Source organism: Gopherus evgoodei, chromosome 3 (assembly GCF_007399415.2).
Source record: "Gopherus evgoodei ecotype Sinaloan lineage chromosome 3, rGopEvg1_v1.p, whole genome shotgun sequence".
In the NCBI taxonomy this organism is placed as follows: domain Eukaryota; kingdom Metazoa; phylum Chordata; order Testudines; family Testudinidae; genus Gopherus; species Gopherus evgoodei.
In genome coordinates, this window is record NC_044324.1 from 178,599,382 (window position 1) to 178,620,323 (window position 20,942).

Genomic DNA, 20,942 nt, shown 5'->3' on the forward strand with positions numbered 1-20,942 from the left:
GGCAACACTGGCATCAATCATTCCCAGCTCATGAAAATTTGAAGTCTATTACACAGCCCACCATCATTTTATATTTGTAAGCTAACTCTGTAGGTGACTGCAAAACAAGTCAATGATAGTTATGAACTTCCAGAAATAACAGGCCTGATCTTCAGTTAGGGCAAACTGAAATCAGTGGGGCAGATTTACACCAATGAGAATCTGGACTAATAATTATTCTTATTTTGCAACTATACATCTATATTTTATATTCTAATACTCTATATACTAATTTATATTATAATGTTGTTTGTTAAACCACTTTCTCTTGCATGTCCCTAATCTACCAGAGATAATTACATGAAACAGCAAAGTTGACATTTTGTTGTACACTGGTAAGAGGATTAGACTAGATTCTAAGGTATTTCTCCTTGACTGAACATCAAAGGATGGTTCCTTTAAACCAAACAAATCATATACTCCAAATGACCCATGTGACAAGACAGACAATTACAGTGAACTGGTAATCAATACCAGTTCTGGAGCAGTTGTTATCCTGCATGACATAAATCACAGTCTGGAGAAGTTCACTGCTAATAATAAATGGAAGAGGAAAGACCATGATCTCACTTACACTCGTGTCTGGAAATGTATGCAGCCAAACTTGATTTAAATGGGATTCTTTGTATGTACATAAGTGTTTACAGGATTGCAGCCTTGGTTTGGAATGCTAGAATAAATCCAAGTAGTGATGGATTAGTTAGCAGAGTGCAGGTGAGATGGTCAAAGGTGTGTGCAGTTTATCATATGGCTCTGTAATGTATTCTATGATTAGCACAACTGCATATTTGGTATGGGGCTATAGATACACATACATACATATATACGCAGAGCAAAACTTTTTTGGCATGTGAGCCACACAACATTTCAAACTGAGGGTTTGGCTACACGTGCAGGTGTGCAGCGCTGGGAGTTAAAGCTGTCTTCATACAGTTGTGTAGGGAAAGCGCTGGAGTGTGGCCACACTGACAGCTACCAGCACTGCACTGTGGCCACATTTGCAGCATTTGCAGCGCTGTTGGGAGTGGTGCATTATGGGCAGCTATCCCAAAGAGCACCTTGTCCCATTTTGGCGCCGTGGGTTGTGGGAAGGGGGCGGAGGGTGCGGGTCATTCTGCTTCCTGTCCCAACATCCCGTGATGCATCGCTTCACATCCCAGCAATCCCTGTTTTTCCGTTCACGTTTGGCGCCATCTTGACTCTCTCAATGGTTTCTGTGCAGCGCGATTTCTGTGGGAAATGGAGCCCGAACTGCTGAGAAGTATGCTGACAAGTCTCGCCAGCACATCACGTTTGGCAGTTGAGCTGTTCCTTAAGATACAAAGTGATGAGGAGTCTGACGATGATAGCAAGTCGCCTGACTCGTATGACACTAAATTGCTTCTGGCATTCACGGAAATGCTCAGCACCGTGGAATGCCACTTTTGGGCTCAGGAAACAAGCACTGAGTGGTGGGATCACATCGTCATGGAAGTCTGGGATGACAAGCAGTAGCTGCAGAACTTTCGGATGAGAAAAGCCACTTTCATGGGACTGTGTGCTGAGCTCGCCCCCACCCTGCGGCGCAAGGACACGAGATTGAGAGCTGCCCTGATGGTGGAGAAGCGGGTGGCTATTGCAATCTGGAAGCTGGCAACTCCAGACAGCTACCGATCGGTCGGGAACCAGTTTGGAGTGGGAAAGTCGACCGTTGGAATCGTGTTGATGCAAGTTTGCAGGGCCATTAATCACATCCTGCTAAGAAGAACCGTGACTCTGGGGAATGTGCAGGACATTGTGGATGGCTTTGCACAAATGGGTTTCCCTAACTGTGGAGGGGCGATAGATGGGACGCATATTCCTAATCTGGCACCATCCCACCTAGCATCCGAGTACGTTAATCAGAAGGGGTATTTCTTTATGGTTCTCCAGGTGCTTGTGGATCACCGTGGGCGTTTCATTGACATTAACTCAGGCTGGCCTGGAAAGGTGCATGATGCACGCATCTTTCGGAACATTGGCCTGTTCAGGAAGTTGCAGGCCGGGACTTTTTTCCCAGACAAGAAGATCACAGTAGGGGATGTTGAAATGCCCATTGTGATCCTTGGAGACCCCGCTTACCCGTTAATGTCTTGGCTCATGAAACCGTATACAGGGAAGCTTGACAGGAGCAAGGACCGGTTTAACTACAGGCTGAGCTGGTGCCAAATGACTGTGGAGTGCGCTTTTGGCCTTTTAAAAGGGGCGCTGGCGATCTCTGTATGGGAAGCTAGACTTGGGGGAAAGCAGCATCCCCGCGGTTATACCCACGTGCTGTACTCTCCATAATATTTGTGAAGGGAAGGGTGAAAGATTCAGTCAGGCATGGACCTCCGAGGTTCAACGCCTGGAGGCTGAATTTGCACAGCCAGAGAACAGGGCTACTAGAGAGGCCCAGCACAGGGCTGCAAGGATTAGGGATGCCTTGAGGGAGGAATTTGAGGCTCAAAACCAACAGTAATGTTTGGTGCCTTGCACAGGAGTGAAATGCAGTGGTTACAATGTTAGTAGGAATCTGTTTTTCCTAAGCTGATTTGCAATGCCTGTTTCTTTCCTGGGCTAAGGTATCTTTGACTTTCTGCAATAATAAAGACTGTTTTCAAAGCCAAGAATTCATTTATTGAAAAGAAAATAACTTCTTTGACAGACACACAACATTTTGGGAACCTAAAAGGGCGGGGGGGGGGGAACTGTACAGTCACAGGTTTGAATATGTCCTGTCTGGAGTGCTGTGCAATGACTGCTGCACTTCAGGATGCCTATACTGCATGGTGATGGGGGTTGAGTGCAGAGGGTAAGGGGCGTAGTTCCCAGGGCTGGTTGGTGAACGTACAGGTATTGGAGGCAGCTGGTGGTGGTAAGAACCTGGACGCTGGGGAAGGGGGTTTTGCGCTGACATTGGGGCACAAGGGAAAGAGCTTTGGGACTCGGGGGGGAGCTGGCACGGTAGTGCTCTGCCTGCATGGCTATGAGCACCTGGATAGAGTTCACTTGGCGCGCCAGGATGCTTATCAGCTGCTTTGTGCTTTTCTTCCTGGCCGCTGCGTTTTTCTGGCGGATCCTGCTTTCCCTTTCCTTCCAGTCATGCACTTTTTGATTCTCTGTGGCAGAGTGATCCATAACTACTTGCAGCATGTCTTCTTTGCTTTTTCATGGCTTCTTCCGGAGGTTTTGGAGTCTTTGAGCTGTTGATAACACGGGCAGCCGAGAACTCAAGGTTGCGTGTGGAAAGGCAAAAAAAGGCAGTATTGTATATCTCAGACAGTTATTCCCACACAGTGAAGCAGTAACATTCTTCACAATAGCATAATTTTCCCATACCAAAGAGAGCGCACATAACCTGTAGGAGCCCTGAAATAGTGAGTAAGGGGGACTGATTGCTTCAGGGCTGTACTGTCCTCGGGGTTTCTGTGCATTGGGGAAAGCAAACAGCTGCAGGGGGCACCTACACTGAACACTCTCCCAATATTTTCCACAGGAGTTGATCCTGGAAGATATCTCGCTGCTGCGGGTCACCTGGAAAAAGCGGGAGGGTCTTCTACAGCAATACGGATTCTGCCCCGGCCCCTATGCAGCTTGCCTATGTGCAACAATGGTCCCCCCACCCCTCGCTATTCCACATCTAGGCATGCATGCAGAACCCTCCCTCCTTTCCCAAAAAATTTCCATCCTGAAAATAAAAGCCACTTACCAGGAACCCGCTCCTCTGTTTATCTTCCACCAAGTACTGGCTGCTGCGACTGGCTACTTTCCTCCTGGCTTGAGAAGAGCTCCTGGTTGCATGCCTCCAAGGACTCCAGGGTGTCTCCCCCCATGTCTCCCCCAACCCCAGTACCCTCATTCTCGGTTTCCTCCTCCCCCCCACTCCTTCTCCCCTGCTCTGAAGTGTCCATCGTGGTCCTCGGATTGGCGGTGGGGTCACCCCCAAGTATCGCATCCAGCTCTTTGTAAAAACGGCAGGTCGTGGGAGCAGTGCCGGAGCAGTGGTTTCCCTCGTGGGCTTTGCAATAGGCACTCCTCAGCTCCTTCACTTTAACCCTGCACTGCAGCATGTCCCAGTCATGGCCCCTTTCCAGCATGGCCCTTTATTCCTGCCCAAAGGTATTGTAATTCCTATGGCTGGAGAGCAGCAGGGACTGCACAGCTTCCTCCCCTCATACACTGATGAGGTCCAGCAACTCGCCATTGCTCCATGCTGGGGCTTGTTTGGTGCATGGAGGCATGGTCACCTGGAAAGATTCACTGATTGCACTCCACACCTGGCTGAGCAAACAGGAAGGGGATTTTTAAAATTCCCAAGGCATTTAAAAGGCAGGTCACCTGAGGCCAGGGCAGTAGAGTTCGAACTGATGAGCAGAGTGGCTGAACAGGCATTCTGGGATACCTCCGAATACCTCTGGAGGCCAATAACAGCGCTTTTGGTGGCTACACTGGCGGAGCAGCGCTGCATCACCAGTGCTGCAGTCGTTATTCCCCAGGCCGAGGTGGAGTACAGCCAGCGCAGTAGCCAGGGAGATACAGCGCTGTATGTGCCTTGCAAGTGTGGACGGTGAGTGAGTTGCAGCGCTGTAAAGCCACCACCAGCGCTGCAACTCTCCAGTGTAGCCAAGCCCTGAGACTCTGGGCTGTACTTGTTCCAGGACTGCTTGTCTGTTGCTGACACACTGAAGTGCCTCAGGCTTCGGATTCATTGTTTGTTTGCTTGCCCATTAAAGTTCTTAACTCACACTCCCTTTTGGCAGAAAATCCTGTTATTCCTGCTTTATGCTGACCTAGGCCCTTCTCCAGCCTCTGTTCCTATTAATCTATGGCAGTGACAGGAGCAAACTGAAGCAGCTGGCTGTAGACTCTGCTATCAGACTGTGAAACAGCTGCTGTGCAGAGGGACCATGCTGAAAAACTTCTATATTTTGGCCACTTCAGACATGGGGTAGGGAAAAGGAAGAGCTTCCATTTACAGATATTTAATTGCTGAAAAACAGGGCTGTGTGCAGCAGCTTTATTGACTGCCACACAGAAATAGCACTTTTCAGGTATTTTTTGGCACTTAGTAGTGCCATTATCAGTCTTTGCACCCCAGCATCCAATGGGCCCATGTTGCAACTGTTAGTTTTTATATAATCAGTAGTATATCTAAAGGTGCAAGTGTCTTATTAACTCTGTTTTCTCCTAGAGCTCCAGGAAGAAATCACAGCCAGTGTGGAACAGGCTGTCCAGCACCATCTGTGATTTGTGGGGGGGCTCGTCATAAATATAAAGGGAAGGGTAACAACCTTTATGTATGCAAGAATATAAAATCCCTCTTGGACAGAGGTACAGAATCACTTACCTGGGTTAATCAGTTCAATTAATCTAGTTGGCACCTGACCAGAAGGAGCAATGGGGAAAGAAGATACTTTCAAAGCTGGGGGGGAAGGCTTTGTTTGTTTTCTTGCATGTGTGTTTGCTCCTGAGACAAAGAGAGAGACCAAGCAGGTAATCCAGCTCCTACTGAAATGACACATCTAAAATTACAGAAATTGTAAGTAATAGCAAGGAAATGCATTAGATTATCTTTTGTTTTAGCTTGTGAATTTTCCCTATGCCAAGAGGGAGGTTTATTCTTGTTTTGTAACTTTGAAGCTGAGCCTATAGGGGACTCCTCTGTGTTTTAAATCTTTTTATTACCCTGTAAAATTACTTTCCATCCCGATTTTACAGAGGTGCTTCTTTTACTTTTTTTTTTTTAATGTATATATAATAAAGTTCTTCTTTTAAGAACCTGATGGAATTTGTGCCTTGGGGAAGTTTTTAACCTAAGCTGGTGGAATATAAATTATGGGGGTCTTTCATGTGGGTGCCCACATCTGTACCCCAGAGTTCAGAATGGGGAGGGAACCCTGACAGCAACTGTGGGCTAGTCTATACTACACAGTTATGTCGACACGAGGCAGCTTATGTTGACCTAATTATGTCAGTGTCTACACTACAGCTACAACCTTCCTGCCGCCAGTGTAAGTTTCCTACTACACCAACTTAATAATACCACCTCCACGAGACGTATAAGGCTTATGTCTGTGTAGTTAGGGTGATGCAGTGTCTGTGTAGATACTGCATCGTTTACATCAGCTGTTGGCAGTCTTGTCAATTTCACAGCAATTGACAAGGCTGCCCCACTCTCGTTGGTGAGCAGGCAGAGGAAGAGGGGAGGAGTAAGAAGCCTTGGGTGGCTTTCCCCACTTCCAGTGGGAATAGGGGCAGCCCTCCAGGAGTCCAGGAGCCTGTGGGACAGCCTAGCTCCTGGAAGAAAGCTTCCAGCGAAGCTGAGAGATCAGGATTTCAGCTCCCCACACTGCCCCTCTTAGGTTGGTGGAAGCACTCCTGGTGAGGATGCTCACCACCAACCCAAGGAGGGTAGTGTGGACATGCAGTAATTACTGCAGTGGCTGCAAGTCAAGCTAATATAGGTTGACTTATGTTTCTAGTGGAGACATGCCCTCCGTGTGCAACTGATTTCCGAATTTTTTGTTTAAATTATTATATGTTAGTTGGTTATTTTTGGCAGGCATTTATTGATAGTATTTGGCATCAACTTCAAAAGAGAAGCCAAATTCTGCTCTCAGTTACAACACTGTGACATCTGGAATAAATATTTATACAGGTGTAACCAAGAACAGAATTTGGTCCTTGTGTCTTTGTGTCTTACATATTATATCTGTATGTAGGTATAAGAGATGAGACTGAACAATAATCTGAGATCCAACTCCCATCTCAAGCTTTGGGAAAGTTTGAATTCTGATCTGATTTCAGGTCTGAACTTTGTGGCTTGGGCCCCTCTCTAACACATATAATAGTACAGGCAGCTTAATCTTCAGAAAACCAGTCACTTCAGAAGACCATTGTATAATATATTTAAATATCACTCACAGAAGCAGCACAAAATAGTCTGTACCGCTATCAGCTAAAATATTTTACCTTAAGTACCTTCAGATGCTTCATCATGTCAAGCTACATTAATCACTTCACAATCCTTCTAGCAATTTCTAAAGTAAAAGAAATAACAAAGTAATTGAACAGAGCCTGGGAACTAGGTTTTCACTTGAATGAATTAATGGACAGTGAGGTACTCCAAGTGACTGCACAGCTTACTCCACTTGTTCCATTGTGAGGTGTACCCATGCTGCCTGCATGTCAAAAGGTATATTTGTATGCAGAAGTCTACATTGTCTAATTTTGGAGTGGGTACCAACACAAACAAATATTTCAATTATGCCTATAGAAAAACAATAAAACTGTATGCCAATGTCTATCCAATTGGCATGAAAGCCTGAGCTTAGCTTTGTTGCATTCAGCTAACATTAAAAAGCCATATATCAAGCCACTTTCCTGTTTATCATCTTAAAAATGGGAAATCACTAACAAAGTCAGTCACCAAGGCCGCCAAGCTAAGTTTGCTGTGACATTGATGAATATTCAAGCCAATGTCTTTCAAACATTATTGTGAATCACCTTTCCCTCCTTCCTTCCCCTGCTTCACTCATCTTGCTGGCTCAGAATTTTCACCTTTGTCTCAGACCTCAGCTGCCTTTGGTTTATTGCATATGATTGCTATTGTCTTTGTCTCTTTTATCCGCTTCACTGTGTCTCATTTTCCTAACGTACCTGGCACCCACTTTTCCATAACATTGTTCCTTTGTTTCAGGAAAACATAATTTCAGGAGGCAGCAGAAATACAGTTCCAAAGGACATAAGGTGACATCCTCTCTCACCTGATCTTTATTCATATCTGGTTTTAATTGCATTTTTTTCCATTTCTCAAGCACTCTGCAACTCCCTTCCTCCCTGACAGGAAGGCGCATTTTATTTCTCATAAAAATGCTTTCCTACTGATCTTCTATTCTTCAGAAGTTTCAGAGGCCCTTCTGTTACCTGTTGGTTTTCTCATGTGGGTTGACCTGTTGGCCTTACTGTAGTTTATTACTGTTTTGACATTTTTCCTCTTTCCTAAGTTAGGCAGGACTTTCCCCCTGCTGTCATTTCTAATCTCTGCTGTCATTGTCTTCAGCATGAATCTTCCCAATTTATGTTTTTAACTGTGTGACTGATAGCTTTCAATGTCTGACTTTCTATGGCTTTCTTGAAATGAACATTTCCAATCTAAGGTTAAATTTTGTGCTTGGCTCAAACATAAACTTACCTGCCCAATTTAAATAGTTTTATTTCTTTTCAATGCCATCTATGTTCATTTCTACCAGGTCAAGGAAAGGACACTATCAAAATTATTGGCAGGTACCTTCTTATCTCCCTGATGCATTAAAAAAAACCCTCAGATCACTGAAATAACACAAAAATCACAGTTACTTGTGTAAATGGCATGTGATTTTCTGTGTATACTGTATTTTACTCCAGAAGGCATAGTTCCTATTGTATGTTCCATTTAGAAATCAAACACAATGGCCCTGCAGCTGTATGGTGCATTCTGGTGAAGTTTAAGGCAGCACAAACTTTCCCATGAATCTGTAGATTAGGGGTAGGCAACCTATGGCACACGTGCCAAAGGCGACTCGTGAGCTGATTTTCAATGGCACTCATACTGCCCAGGTCCTGGCCACTGGTCCAGGGGGCTCTGAATTTTAAATTAATTTTAAATGAAGCTTCTTAAACATTTTAAAAACCTTATTTACTTTACATGCAACAACAGTTTAGTTATATATTATAGACTTATAGAAAGAGACCTTCTAAAAACGTTAAAATGTATTACTGGCACGCAAAACCTTAAATTAGAGTGAATAAATGAAGACTTGGCACACCACTTCTGAAAGATTCTGACCCCTGCTGTAAATTAATGGGACAGAGAACAACTGGTATCTTCTTTTTTTACCCACAAAAGACAGCTTACATGTTCAGATTGTGCTGCAGTCCAAAACCAAAGTTCTACTATCCACAGGAGTCACAAAAACCATATCTCAGAAACTGCCCAACTCTAATGGAACACTCCTACTGAATTTAATACAAAATGGTCAGTTTCTACAGGTTTTTTTTGAACCATCCTATTGCAGAGATATCTAGAATTCATTACAATGGTTCAAAAAAGGATATAGAAAGGGTATCATTCTTTACAGGTTTTAGAGTCATTTCTGTAGAACCCCATTACATTTTTATAGAATCCTCTGGGTTTCATGACAATTAAGTTACATAGCACTTTTTCATAAAAAAGCTACTTTCTGATAGCTGGTTGGGTGGCTTTCTGGAGATGTTCAGGGGATACCTAAGTAGCTTGTGAAGGAGAAGCTGGGGAAAGTTGGGTTTGTGAGATTGTCCAGAGGCAAGTGGCCAATAGAGGAGGATAACTGTAGAGGTGCTTTGTAGGAGGTAAAGAACGATGGCAGCTGAGGGTTGAGAGAAGCTGAGTGTATGGGGCGAAAGCTGGACAGATAGCCTAGGGCAGTAGTGGGTCCACTCACCTTCTATCTCCACCTCTGCTCTGCCTACTCCTCCCGCTGTTCTTTCTTCTCTCCAAATCCAGGAGAGTGAGCCGCTAGTACCACAGCAGGTACCACAGCCAGCAGCCTCTGGTGTCCATGAGCCCTAATTGCAGGCCATTCCCATGGCCCAGATGAATACCCGACATCTCAGGTGGGCTGCAGGAACACATGGGTGTCAGGTAAGACATTTGTCAGGTCTGCACGTGACTACCTGTCTGGCAGCCCAGAAGTTATTGCCTGTACTCCTACAAAGCTAGAGGGAAGAACATTAAGCATATAAAATAAAGAATAGGAGTGTGTTCTAGATATGAGAGATGACATACTTAAGCAACTGGCATGGAAAAGCTTGCCAATATGATGGCAAATGTGACCATAAAACCAAACCTGAAGACGAAAGATTAGTCATCAGTGAAAACAAGTTTCTCTCCTCCAAAGAACTGAAAAAAGGTCAGAAGTTGCTCTACCTTTCTTTGATGAAATTAGAAACTTGATATTATTTCATGTTATTCTTATTACCATCCCATTATTCCAATACAAAAGACAGGTCCTAATGAGATAAGGATACTATGATTCTACACATATATATACATATTTTTAAAAGTGGTACCACATTGTGAACAAACATACAGTGTAATTCTAATTATTGTCCTAGATAACTATCAGACCAAAAAAATCCTACAATCACACTGGAGAAAACAGCTAAATTAAATTGAACTTTTGGTTCTAACCATCACTGCTAAACTGTGTTATAGTGTTACTGGATTCACTAATCTATTGTTTGACTTCCAACAGATGACAAAAATTAAAGTGTCTTGAAGTTTGGCTCTTAATATAAGCTGAATGCAACAAATTCCATATGAGCATAGGTATGAATTCTGGTGTGGTCTGCACAGCTAAGTGATTGAAGAAATACTGCAATAGGTTAAAACATTCAATTACTCAGACATCTGCATTTACAGAAGTAGTAAATGAAATAAGCAACTTGACACCCATTTAGTCAGAGCATTGGCTATGATAAGGGAGATAGGGAGAACAAAGGAAGCTAAAGCTAGAGTTTCAATGAAGGTTTTATGATCTATTGTCTGTTTCTTTTTCTATGGCCTTGACACAGGGTTAACTATTATTATCTAAGAACAGAGGGAGGACAGAAACATCAGATTCCTGGATGGAGAAGATGGCAGGATTTGTCATGTTAACTAAAGTCAATTCCTTCTAACTGCTGATGCTTTGCACAAAAAGAAGCCAGCTATTGTGGCTTGAACACATTCATCACATGGCCCACAAGGGTTTGCTGAAGTGAAAATAGCTGAAAATGATTCAGAGATTAACAAAACATAAGCTACAAATTACAGCAACTGTCTTTGAGAGGACTGACTCAGTAAAGTGTTGAACAACATCCATGCGGTAGCTTTGAATCACCAACTGCTTATTTTGCTAATAAGGCTATCTTTGATAGGGACAAAATAGCATTCTGAATGACATATTAACTATGCCTTATGTGGCAGAGCTCCGGCTTTGCCTCAGGGAGTCCTGTGCTTCTAGGTGGTTAGGGCTTGCCTCAGAGGTTTGCTGTGACCTCAATGTAGCCTCTCTCCCCTCCTAGAGGCAAGGGTTACAGCTTACCGATCCACCTTCATCATCGGCCAGTCAATGGGTTTGGTGTAAGAACCCCAGGGGTGAAAGTAAAATGGAGCACTTACTGGTACGGGGCCAGCTCTCCCGCTACCCCAGAAGGGGCGGGGCCTCAGGCAGAAGGGGCAGGGCTGGGGTCACCGTCCCCCAGCCAGCCCATCAGCGCTGTCTGGCCTGTGCCAGCTGGGGCTCCAGTGGCGATTTAAACAGCCCAGGGCTCCGGCCACCGCTGCCGTGGCTTTAACGTCACTGCCCCTTTTGTGCTCCCCATCAGCAGCCCTGCCAGGTCATCGCTGCCCCTTTTGTTTCCCCCGCCCCATTGGTGTCCCTGCGCTTTAAAATCAGCGGTAGGGGCTGGTACTGGTGACTACTTTTTACCAGTACACCATACCGATCTGTACCCTCTTACTTTCATCCTGAAGAACCCTCTTTGGTTCCTGTCTTCCTACTCAGGGAGTGTTTCTGTAAAGGTGTGGGGAGGGTTGGGGGGAACCTGGGCCCACCCTCTTCTCCAGGTTCCAGCTCAGGGACCCTAATGGCACCAGCAACAGGTACCGGTTTCCTATGCTACCAGAGCTATAGCCCTGCCCTTCCCCAAACAGCCCCTCCTAGCACCCTCCTTAGTACCTGACCACACTTATTCTTCCGGGTCTTTTACTGCACACCTTCTTTCTCCCAGTCTTCCCACAACACACCGTCTTACTCCCAGCTTCCCGGAAGGAGCTTCCTTTTAAACTAGTCCCAGATGGTTATAAATGGACTTCAGGTGATCTGATTAGCCTGTCTTCCTTGATTGCTTCTAATCAGTTCTTAATTGGTTCCTGGTGTTTTATGGAGTCTGCCTGACTTCATTGCTTCTAGCACCTTTCTAACTGCTCTGGCCCCTGCCCTCGTCACTCAGGAAACAGAAAACTATTCATCCAGTGGCCAGTGTGTTTTCCTTCTACAAGACATCAGCACCCAACCGGTCTGGGTCTGTCACACTTACTTATTATCATCTTATTAACTAGTCCTAAGCAACCATCTTATCTGGATCCATTTTATCGGGTCTTAAATAAGGCTCAAGCTTAGGCTTTTTGTACCCTATGTACCTGTTACCGAGAGCTCTCTTAACTATAAAGATAGATTTTAAGTGATTAGAAGTCAAAGCACAAGAAGTCAGATTTGGTCAAATTAAATAAAAACAAAATGTATTCTAAGCTGATCTTAACTCTTTCAGTGCCTTTACAAACTTAGATGCTTCTCACCACCGGCTGGCTGGGTGCTCTTCAGCCAGGCTCTCCCCTTTGATCAGCGCTTCAGTCACTTGGTGTGGTGGTGTCTGCAGATGGAGACAGAAGAGAGAGAAAGAGCATGGCAAATGTGTCTCCCTTTTATCATGTCCTTTCTTCTCCCTTGGCTTTACTCCCCGCCCTTCAGAGTCAGGTGAGCATTACCTCATTGCAGTCTCAAACAGACCAAAGGAACAAGGGGTGACTCACTCGAGAGTCCAACAAATCCTTTGTTGTTGCCTGGCCCAGTGTCCTTTGATCCTGTGAGGCTGGGCAGGGTTTGTCCCATACATGCCCTGATGAGGTGTGAACTGCCCCTCTGCTCTTAGAGAGTTTTTTCCTGGGCTTGCTTTAAGCCATGAGAAAACATTTACAGCCTTATAACTATAATTATAACCTATAACATTACTGTAACAACAATTACTATAACAACAGTGCTTAGTGTATCATGAGCCTTCCGAAGACACCCAGCATGACAAACTTTGCATTGGATATCACACAATCATTTTTTAAGGATGACAAGGTGGCGTAGAGTGTTCCCATGAGGTACAGAACATCACAGACTGTTTATAGAGGAGGGGAAAAAGGAAGGACATTACAAATTCATACAAAATAATGAATGGTATAGAGAAGGTAGATAGCATGAATAGGCATGCCCATTTTCATAATGCAAGTTCAAGGGAACATTCAACGAAACTGAAAGACAACAACAGATAAAAGGATATTCTTTTATACATGATGCACAGTTAGCTTGTGGAACTCAGAGCCACAAGATATGGGAGGGTAAGAGCTTAGTAGGTTTCAAATAATCAATTGAAATTTATACACAGTAACTCCTCACTTTAAGTCATCTCAGTTAACATTGTTTCATTGTTACATTGCTGATCAATTAGGGAACATGCTCATTTAAAGTTGTGCAATGCTCCCCTTACATTGTTTGGCTGCCTGCTTTCTCCACAGCTGGCAGACTCCTTACACCCCCCACAGCACCTCCTGCCCACTAGCAGACGCCACAAATCTGCGCCCTCCCCTTTCCCCCTTCCTCCCCCTCCTGCCCACGGCAATCAGCTGGCTTGCGGCATTTCGGGAACAGGAGTGAGGGGGGAGAAGCGAGAACTGGGCACACAGGCTCCCCCTCCCTCCCCTGTCTCCCGAATGCCGCAAGCCAGCTGATTGCCCTGGACAGGAGGCAGTGGGGGAGGGAAGGGAAGCCTGCGTGCCCAGTTTTCACTCCTCCCTGCTCCCTCCTTCCTTCAAAACACCGAAAGCCAGCTGTTTGCCCCAGGCAGGACGAAGCGGGGAGGAGCAAGGACTCAGCTTGCAGGCTCCTCCTCCCTTCCCTGCCTCCTGCCGGCGGCAATCACCTGGCTTGTGGTGTTTAAAAGGAAGGGGAGGGATGGGGGAGGAGCGAGGACACAGCCTGGGAAGTAAAGGAGGAGAAGGTGAGGGGACCTAACCCCCCTATTTACATTAATTCTTATGGGGAAATTGAATTCGCTTAACGTCGTTTCACTTAAAGTCGCATTTTTCAGGAACATAACTACAATGTTAAGTGAAGAGTTACTGTAGTTAATAAGAACATCTAGAATGATAAAATAAGGTTAAATAAAACAAGAGTTTTGGAAGAAATGTAAGTCCCCGTGCAACAGGGCATATGCCAATCTCCAGCTGATGGGGAAGAAACTCCCTATGGCCAAGCTATTCCATTGCTGCCTATTGGAAGCTTTCTTGTACCTTCAAACTTCTGGTACTGGCTATTGTCAAGGAATCAAGCTACTGGACTAAATGCACACTGCTTTGAGCATGTACAGTGATTGCTATATTCCTATGTTCCTAAAATGTGCACATTTCCTACATCCAATTAAACCAAAGCTCCTCAACCTTTGATTCTGTCATTCCTCTCCTCCTGCAAGGCACAAAGAAAATAGCCATGCTTCCCATGATTGTAAATTCCAGTATTAAATATCTGTGTTAATAAATAAGTAGACATCTTTACAGCAATTTGTAACAGTGAGGATAAGTAACCATTGTTACAAACTACCAAAAGAAGTGGTAGATTTTCTCTCTCTTGATATCTTCAGATTAAGACTAGATGCCTTTTTGGAAGTTATGCTTTAGTCAAGCACAAATTATTAGACTAATGAAAAGAGTAAGTGGGTGATATTTAAAGGTCTGTGAGATACAGAAGAACAGATTAGATTATATAATGGCCTTGTGGCCTCAAACTCTAGGAATCTATAGTTGTGGGGTTTTAGGAACATGCTAAAATGGGAACCAAAAAGGACATTCACCTAAAATATAAGGGAGAGCCACCAGCTCTTCCCCACCCCCTCTGTGAACTCTTTTATTGGGGAAGTAGGCACATAAGGACATGCTTTTTCTCAATAGTAGACTGTGATTGGGGAAATATGTGGCCTTGCTTACTCTTGGGTCTGGGATCGCACAGGGGGGTACTATGTCCATACAACTAGAAAGAGAGATAGTGCATGGTTCAGTGGCCTTGGGATATACCCACGTCAGTAAGGGTGAGCTGGCTTACTGCAGAAGGTGGGATTCATTTACTGCCATTCTCCTGTGTCCCTGGGGACTTGCGACATTTCCCTTGTCTACAGTGCCTTTACAAGTAATAGGATAGATACGATGACCCTGAGAATCTCATTCACTATCCTGGCCAGGAATCTGTGGGATAAATTTGGTCCCAGGAAGTGCTCAACGGATCAAAGATCTTACTCAAGTCCACAGCACAGCAAAAGTTGCAGATAAGCAGCAAAAGGGAAAATATGTGGCAACTTCATGAGGTTGTGGTAACCTTGGGCCAGATCCTTATCTGTTGTGAATAGGTGTATTTTATTTGAAGTCCCTAGAACTATGCTGATTTACATCAGTTGAATATTTGACCCGTGGTTGCTGGCTGTTTTTTTATTTGCTTGAGTCCTGCAGTGGCTTTTTAAGCAGAAAGTAATGGCAGATCTGGCAGGGGCAAGCTGGAGTTAATACAGAATGGCAGTTGTGAGGTTGCTGATGATTCTGTGTGAACTGCAAACATCTGAGTGTTGAGTGTCACTTTCACACCTAGCAGCTGCCCTTGCCTGTTCCCTGTAGTCATCCAGTTCTGTCAGCATGATAAGGTCCCGAAACTGCATTTGTGCTGCTGCTACTTTTTGTCTTTGGTAATTTGTGTGAGGGCTTTTTATATTGACATATCAAAAATGCTTGCAAACTTCACTTAGTGGATTGAAATACGTTAATCTACAGGCAAATTAGATCCATACAATAGGCAAAAACTCTCATCTTTGCAACTTTCAGGCCAGGGCCTCATTCTCCCATATGCAGTAATAACCTGCACCGGAGATCTAAACTTGGAGAGTTGAAATTTGTGGAGTTCTATGGGAGTTCTCCCGTGGGGCAGTGGGGAAAGTTTTCTTCCTTCATAGTGTAGTAACTAGGCTATGTCTACACAGCGCAGTTTACAATGGTGTGGCTATGCCGCTGCAGCTGCACCATTGTAAGTGCACTGGGTGGCTGTTCTTTGTCTCTGGGAGAGAGCTCTCTCTTGGCAACAAAATAAAACCACCTCCAATGAGGGGCAGTAGCTTCACTGTCAGGAGCACAGCTCCCACTGATGAAGCACTGTCCACACTGGCGCTTTTCATTGTTCAAACTTTTTTCGTTCAGGGGTGTGTTTTTTCACACCCCTGAGCAACAAACGTTTTAGTGATGAAAGTGCCACTGTAGACATAGCCTTAATCAGTGTTAGCCCTGGAGTTTGGGAGGGAGGAGACTCTGATATCGTTTGACTGCTCCCCCAACCTATCCTGCCCCATTAGAATCTAGGTACCTGTGTTGAAGGGAAGGAAGGAGTAAGTCACAGAGGTAGCAACTCCCCCTTTCCATCATTATCTCAGCTGTGAGTATGTCTACACTGCACCTGAAGGTATCATTGCAGGTCAGGCAGACATCCATTCCTAGCTTTAATCTAGCTAGCATGGGGACAGCAGTGAAGCCACGGCAGCACAGGTTTCAGTGCAGACTAGGAATGTAAGTACGTGCCAAGGAAACCAGGCAGGCTCATACAACCCATGCTGAAGCCTGTGCCATAGCAGCTTCAGTGCTATTTTTAGCTGTGCCAGCTAGATTAAAGCTAGTGGGGGTATGTCTACCTGAACTGCAATCACACCTCTGATTGCAATGTAGACATATCCTGTGATTCATTGTGCATAAAGAAGCAAGATGGCCTTTACAGGGCGCAAGATGGCCTTAATTATTTCTGTCCTCAAAGCTTGGTTTAGCCTGAAAGCTAATAAGTGATTAACAATGGGCAGTTACTAATCTCTCTTGCTCTCTATCTTTTTCATTAGCTCACTGTTTCCTGGCAACTCTATTCATTATTATTATTCAAAAGCTTGTGGGAGTTTGGCTGAGTAAGGAGTGAGTAAAATCTGAGTTGGGGGGGGTGGGCTCAGGATTTAGAATATTTCCATTTCATAATAGTACCTACCACTCATATTGCATTTCAGAGAAGAGACAAGGTTACCAAACCACATCTCTCTGGAAGTAACAGCACCTGATATAGAAGAGTTTATATCTGGGTTCTTTGGTCTTTTCTCTCCTCACAGGCTGATGGCCTATGATTAGGGCCCTACCAAATTCATAGCCATGAAAAACGCGTCATGGACTATGAAATCTGGTCTTTTGTGTGTTTTACCTTATACTGTACAGATTTTATGGGGGAGACCAGCGTTTCTCAAACTGGGAAATCCAAAAGGGAGTCGCAGGGGGAGGGGGTCACAAGATTATTTTGGGGGGGGGTGTGTCACAGTATTGCCACCCTTACTTCTGTGCTCCATTCAGAGCTGGGTGGCCAGAGAGCAGTGGCTGCTGAATTAGGAACCAGCTGTGCAGGTAGCAGAGCAGAAGTAAGGTTGGCAATATCATACCATGCCATCGTTACTTCTACGCTGCTGCTGGTGGCAGCTCTGCCTTCAGAGCTGGGCTCCCAGCCAGCAACACCTGTTCTCCAGCTTCCCAGCTCTGAAGTGCAGAAGTAAGGGTAGAAGTACTGCACACCTCTCCCCCGCATACACAATAATGTTGCAACCCCCCACAACTCCTTTTTGGCGCAGAATCCCTATAATTACAACACCATGAAATTTCACATTTAAATAGCTGAAATCATGAAATTCACAATTTTTAAAATCCTGTGACCATGAAATTGACCGAAATGGACTGTGAATTTGGTAGGGCCCTAGCTACGATCATTTCTTACACATATCCATAACTGACTTTTACTCTTGACTCACAGTTCACTTGAGGCTTTAGGTCTTAGTGACTGACTCCCTGTAAATTCCAAGTGAAGGAGCTTGCTTGGCAAGGTCTGTTCATCATGGCACATAATAGAAAAATACAGCTTTCAATGTAGGCTACTTAAAATTCTCAGGAATTCAGATCATGTTAAAATAACTGTATTGATTCACTACCTAAACTAAAAATCTTTATATCATCCAGTAAAATGCTCACAGCTTTCCACAGAGCAGTTCCAAGGTTGTGCATGAAGGGGAATGGCTTTGCTTCTAAGCACTTCTTCATTTTAAGAAATTCAAAGAACAGACACCACACTTTGTTCTTTGACTTTCTTAAACCTATACTACACTTCAGATCCTTCCATGAGCTTTCCTCTTTCAGTTCTAAGACACAAAAACTTCAGAGTTTATAAAAAAGATAGAGAAGCAGAAATGTCCTGGGACACAAGGTATCATTTAGAGATTTTATCACCCACCAGTCCTGCATGGTATTGAGTGTCCTCAACTCCACTTGTAGGTTTTGGGAATTGAGAGCACTCAGGCCCAGCTCCCATTGGAGTTAGGTGCCTAAATACTACACCAGATCTGGGCCTCAGCTGCTCTCATGGGTACCTAACACTTCACAGGAATGTTATTTGAACAGCAACTGCACAAATATTTATATGATTAACTTATTGAGAATCAGTATAAACTGATTAACCTATGTTATTCAGTACAAACAGTATTTGGAAGCTAGTGTTGGCTAGAATATCACTTTCCAGGTAATTATTCATTCTGCCATTCCAACTGATTCCCAAAAATCTATTAATATAAACTCACATACCATGAGGACGAGCATGGCATGAAAACTTAGATAAATCAAATAGAACACTCTGTTTTATTAATTTAAATATGTCATTTTATAACAGGGGAAAGAGGAAAGGAAATATATAGACAAGATATTTACAAAATTATTTTTATTAATAAACTATCAAACCAGTTTGTTACTGAAAACATCCAAAATATGTTAAAGCTACCCAGGCAACTGGGTGAATTTCTCCCTAATGATTGAAATGGAGCTCAGGGCTTATGGTAAGTTCACCCTATGTAAATAGATTCATATATTAACTCTTAGAAAGTTTGTACTATAAGATAAGTTATCTAGGGTGGACTGAATAAAAGCCAATTTAGTAAATATATTTTTTAAATATTGAAATAGAGATGCTTACTCTGGAGGAGGCCCAGTGAATTTCAGATTCTGCCTCTTTATCCTCAGCATGATCCAATGAATATGCTTCTTCCACTGACGCTATATTGTTAATGTGTTCAAGGGCTCAATGCTGAAAGATGTTGAGCATTCTGTGGGACCTAAGCCAGTTAAGCACATGCTTAGCAATAGGGGTTAGGCTCATTGCTACAAGTAAGGATATGATGTGAAATCCTGGCCCCATTTAAATCAGTAGGAAATTTTGCCATTGACTTCAGTGGGGCCTAGATTTCACCCCTGGATTATATAATAGTATTTTTAAGAGGTTTGTTACAGACCACTTTTCATGTCACCAATGTATATATGTCACTACGTGGGGAATCAGAAATTTGATAACAGAGGGCTGTTCAATCTAGCAGACAAAATTATAACAAAATCCAATGGCTAAAAGTTGAAGCTGGAGAGGTTTAGACTAGAACTAAGACAGAAAATGTTAACACTGAGGATAATTAATCTTGGAAAAATTTACTCAGGGTTATGGTAGATTCTTCATCACTGGAAATGTTTCAATCATGACTGGATGTTTTTCTAGAAGATATGCTATAATTCAAACAGGAATTAATTCAAGGAAGTCCTGTGGCTTGCTTTATACAGGAGGTCAGACTAGACTATCACTAAAGCCCTTTCTGGCTTTATAATCTATGAATCAAACTGGACTGAACACCAGACCAGTTTCTCAAGTAACATTGAGTTTCTTCAGTCCATGGACTGCATTACTAATTACATCGCTACCTCGATATAACGCCACCCAATATAACACGAATTTGAATATAATGCGGTAAAGCAGTGCTCCATGGGGGGCGGGGCTGTGCACTCCGTTGGATCAAATCAGATTCAATATAACACAGTTTCACCTATAATGCGGTAAGATTTTTTTGTCCCAAGGACAGCGTTATATCAAGGTAGAGGTGTATTATTTAACATTTATATTTCAGTCGTGCCTACAGGCCAACCAGATCAGGGCTCCATTGTGCTAGATACTGTACAAATAAACAATAAATAACAATCATTATCCCCAAAATTTTAGTTTTTGTTATTTATTTAGAATCTACTTTTGGAGTTCTAATTGACTATAGTTCCATTCTCAGTACCCGTAAATCTACGGCGGTGTATGATTAACATTTAGGAGGAGGGAGTGGTATTACATTTTTTAATTACTGAGCCATATTTTTCCATTTTGGTGCTGACCCTTTCCCCTTAAAAAGATGTAGCAGTTGGACATAATTAAAATAGCTTAGACCCAGAAGGCTGAATTATTTTTGTAATGCTCCAGTTATTTCAATGTGTTAATGTGAGAGAGAACATTGAAAAACAAGAAGCATAACTGGATGGATGCTGACATAAAAATGTTTGAAGTTTATATTTAATAGATTATACAGCAAGACTTTTATATCATGGCAATTTGGAAGTTAATTTATCTTCATTTCTTTTTAGAAGCAGCTAAATCAGTTACATCAAAACAAATATCATTGAAACCCAGCTGTCAAGCTGTTGCATCATATTAGAAGGCACAAATGTCAAGGAAGCAAACAGTTCATTTACCTGGATAGTACCAAACTAGCCAATGGAAACCTCAGAAAAGAACATCAAGGATAGGAAATGCATCCACAGCATTCACTAAACTCAAAAATATACAGCACCAAAATAAAACAGAATTTTCAACTCAAACATAATCTCAGTGCTAACGTATGGCTGCAAGAGCTGGAGATCTATTAAAATATTAGATAGAAAACTAGATGCCTTTGAAACTAAGTGCCTAGAAAGATTCTAAGCATTGAGACTGTATTACCAGTGAAGAGATCTGAGAACTTACCAGCCAGTAGTTTGTCTTCACTAGAATTAGAAGGAAGTCCTGCGTGTATTTGAGGCATGTACTCTGGACGCCAACATAGAGACTCCCACATGAAGCTGTCAACTGGAAACTAACTGGTGTGAGGAAACGAGAGTACCCAAGAAGAACCCTTTGCAAGGA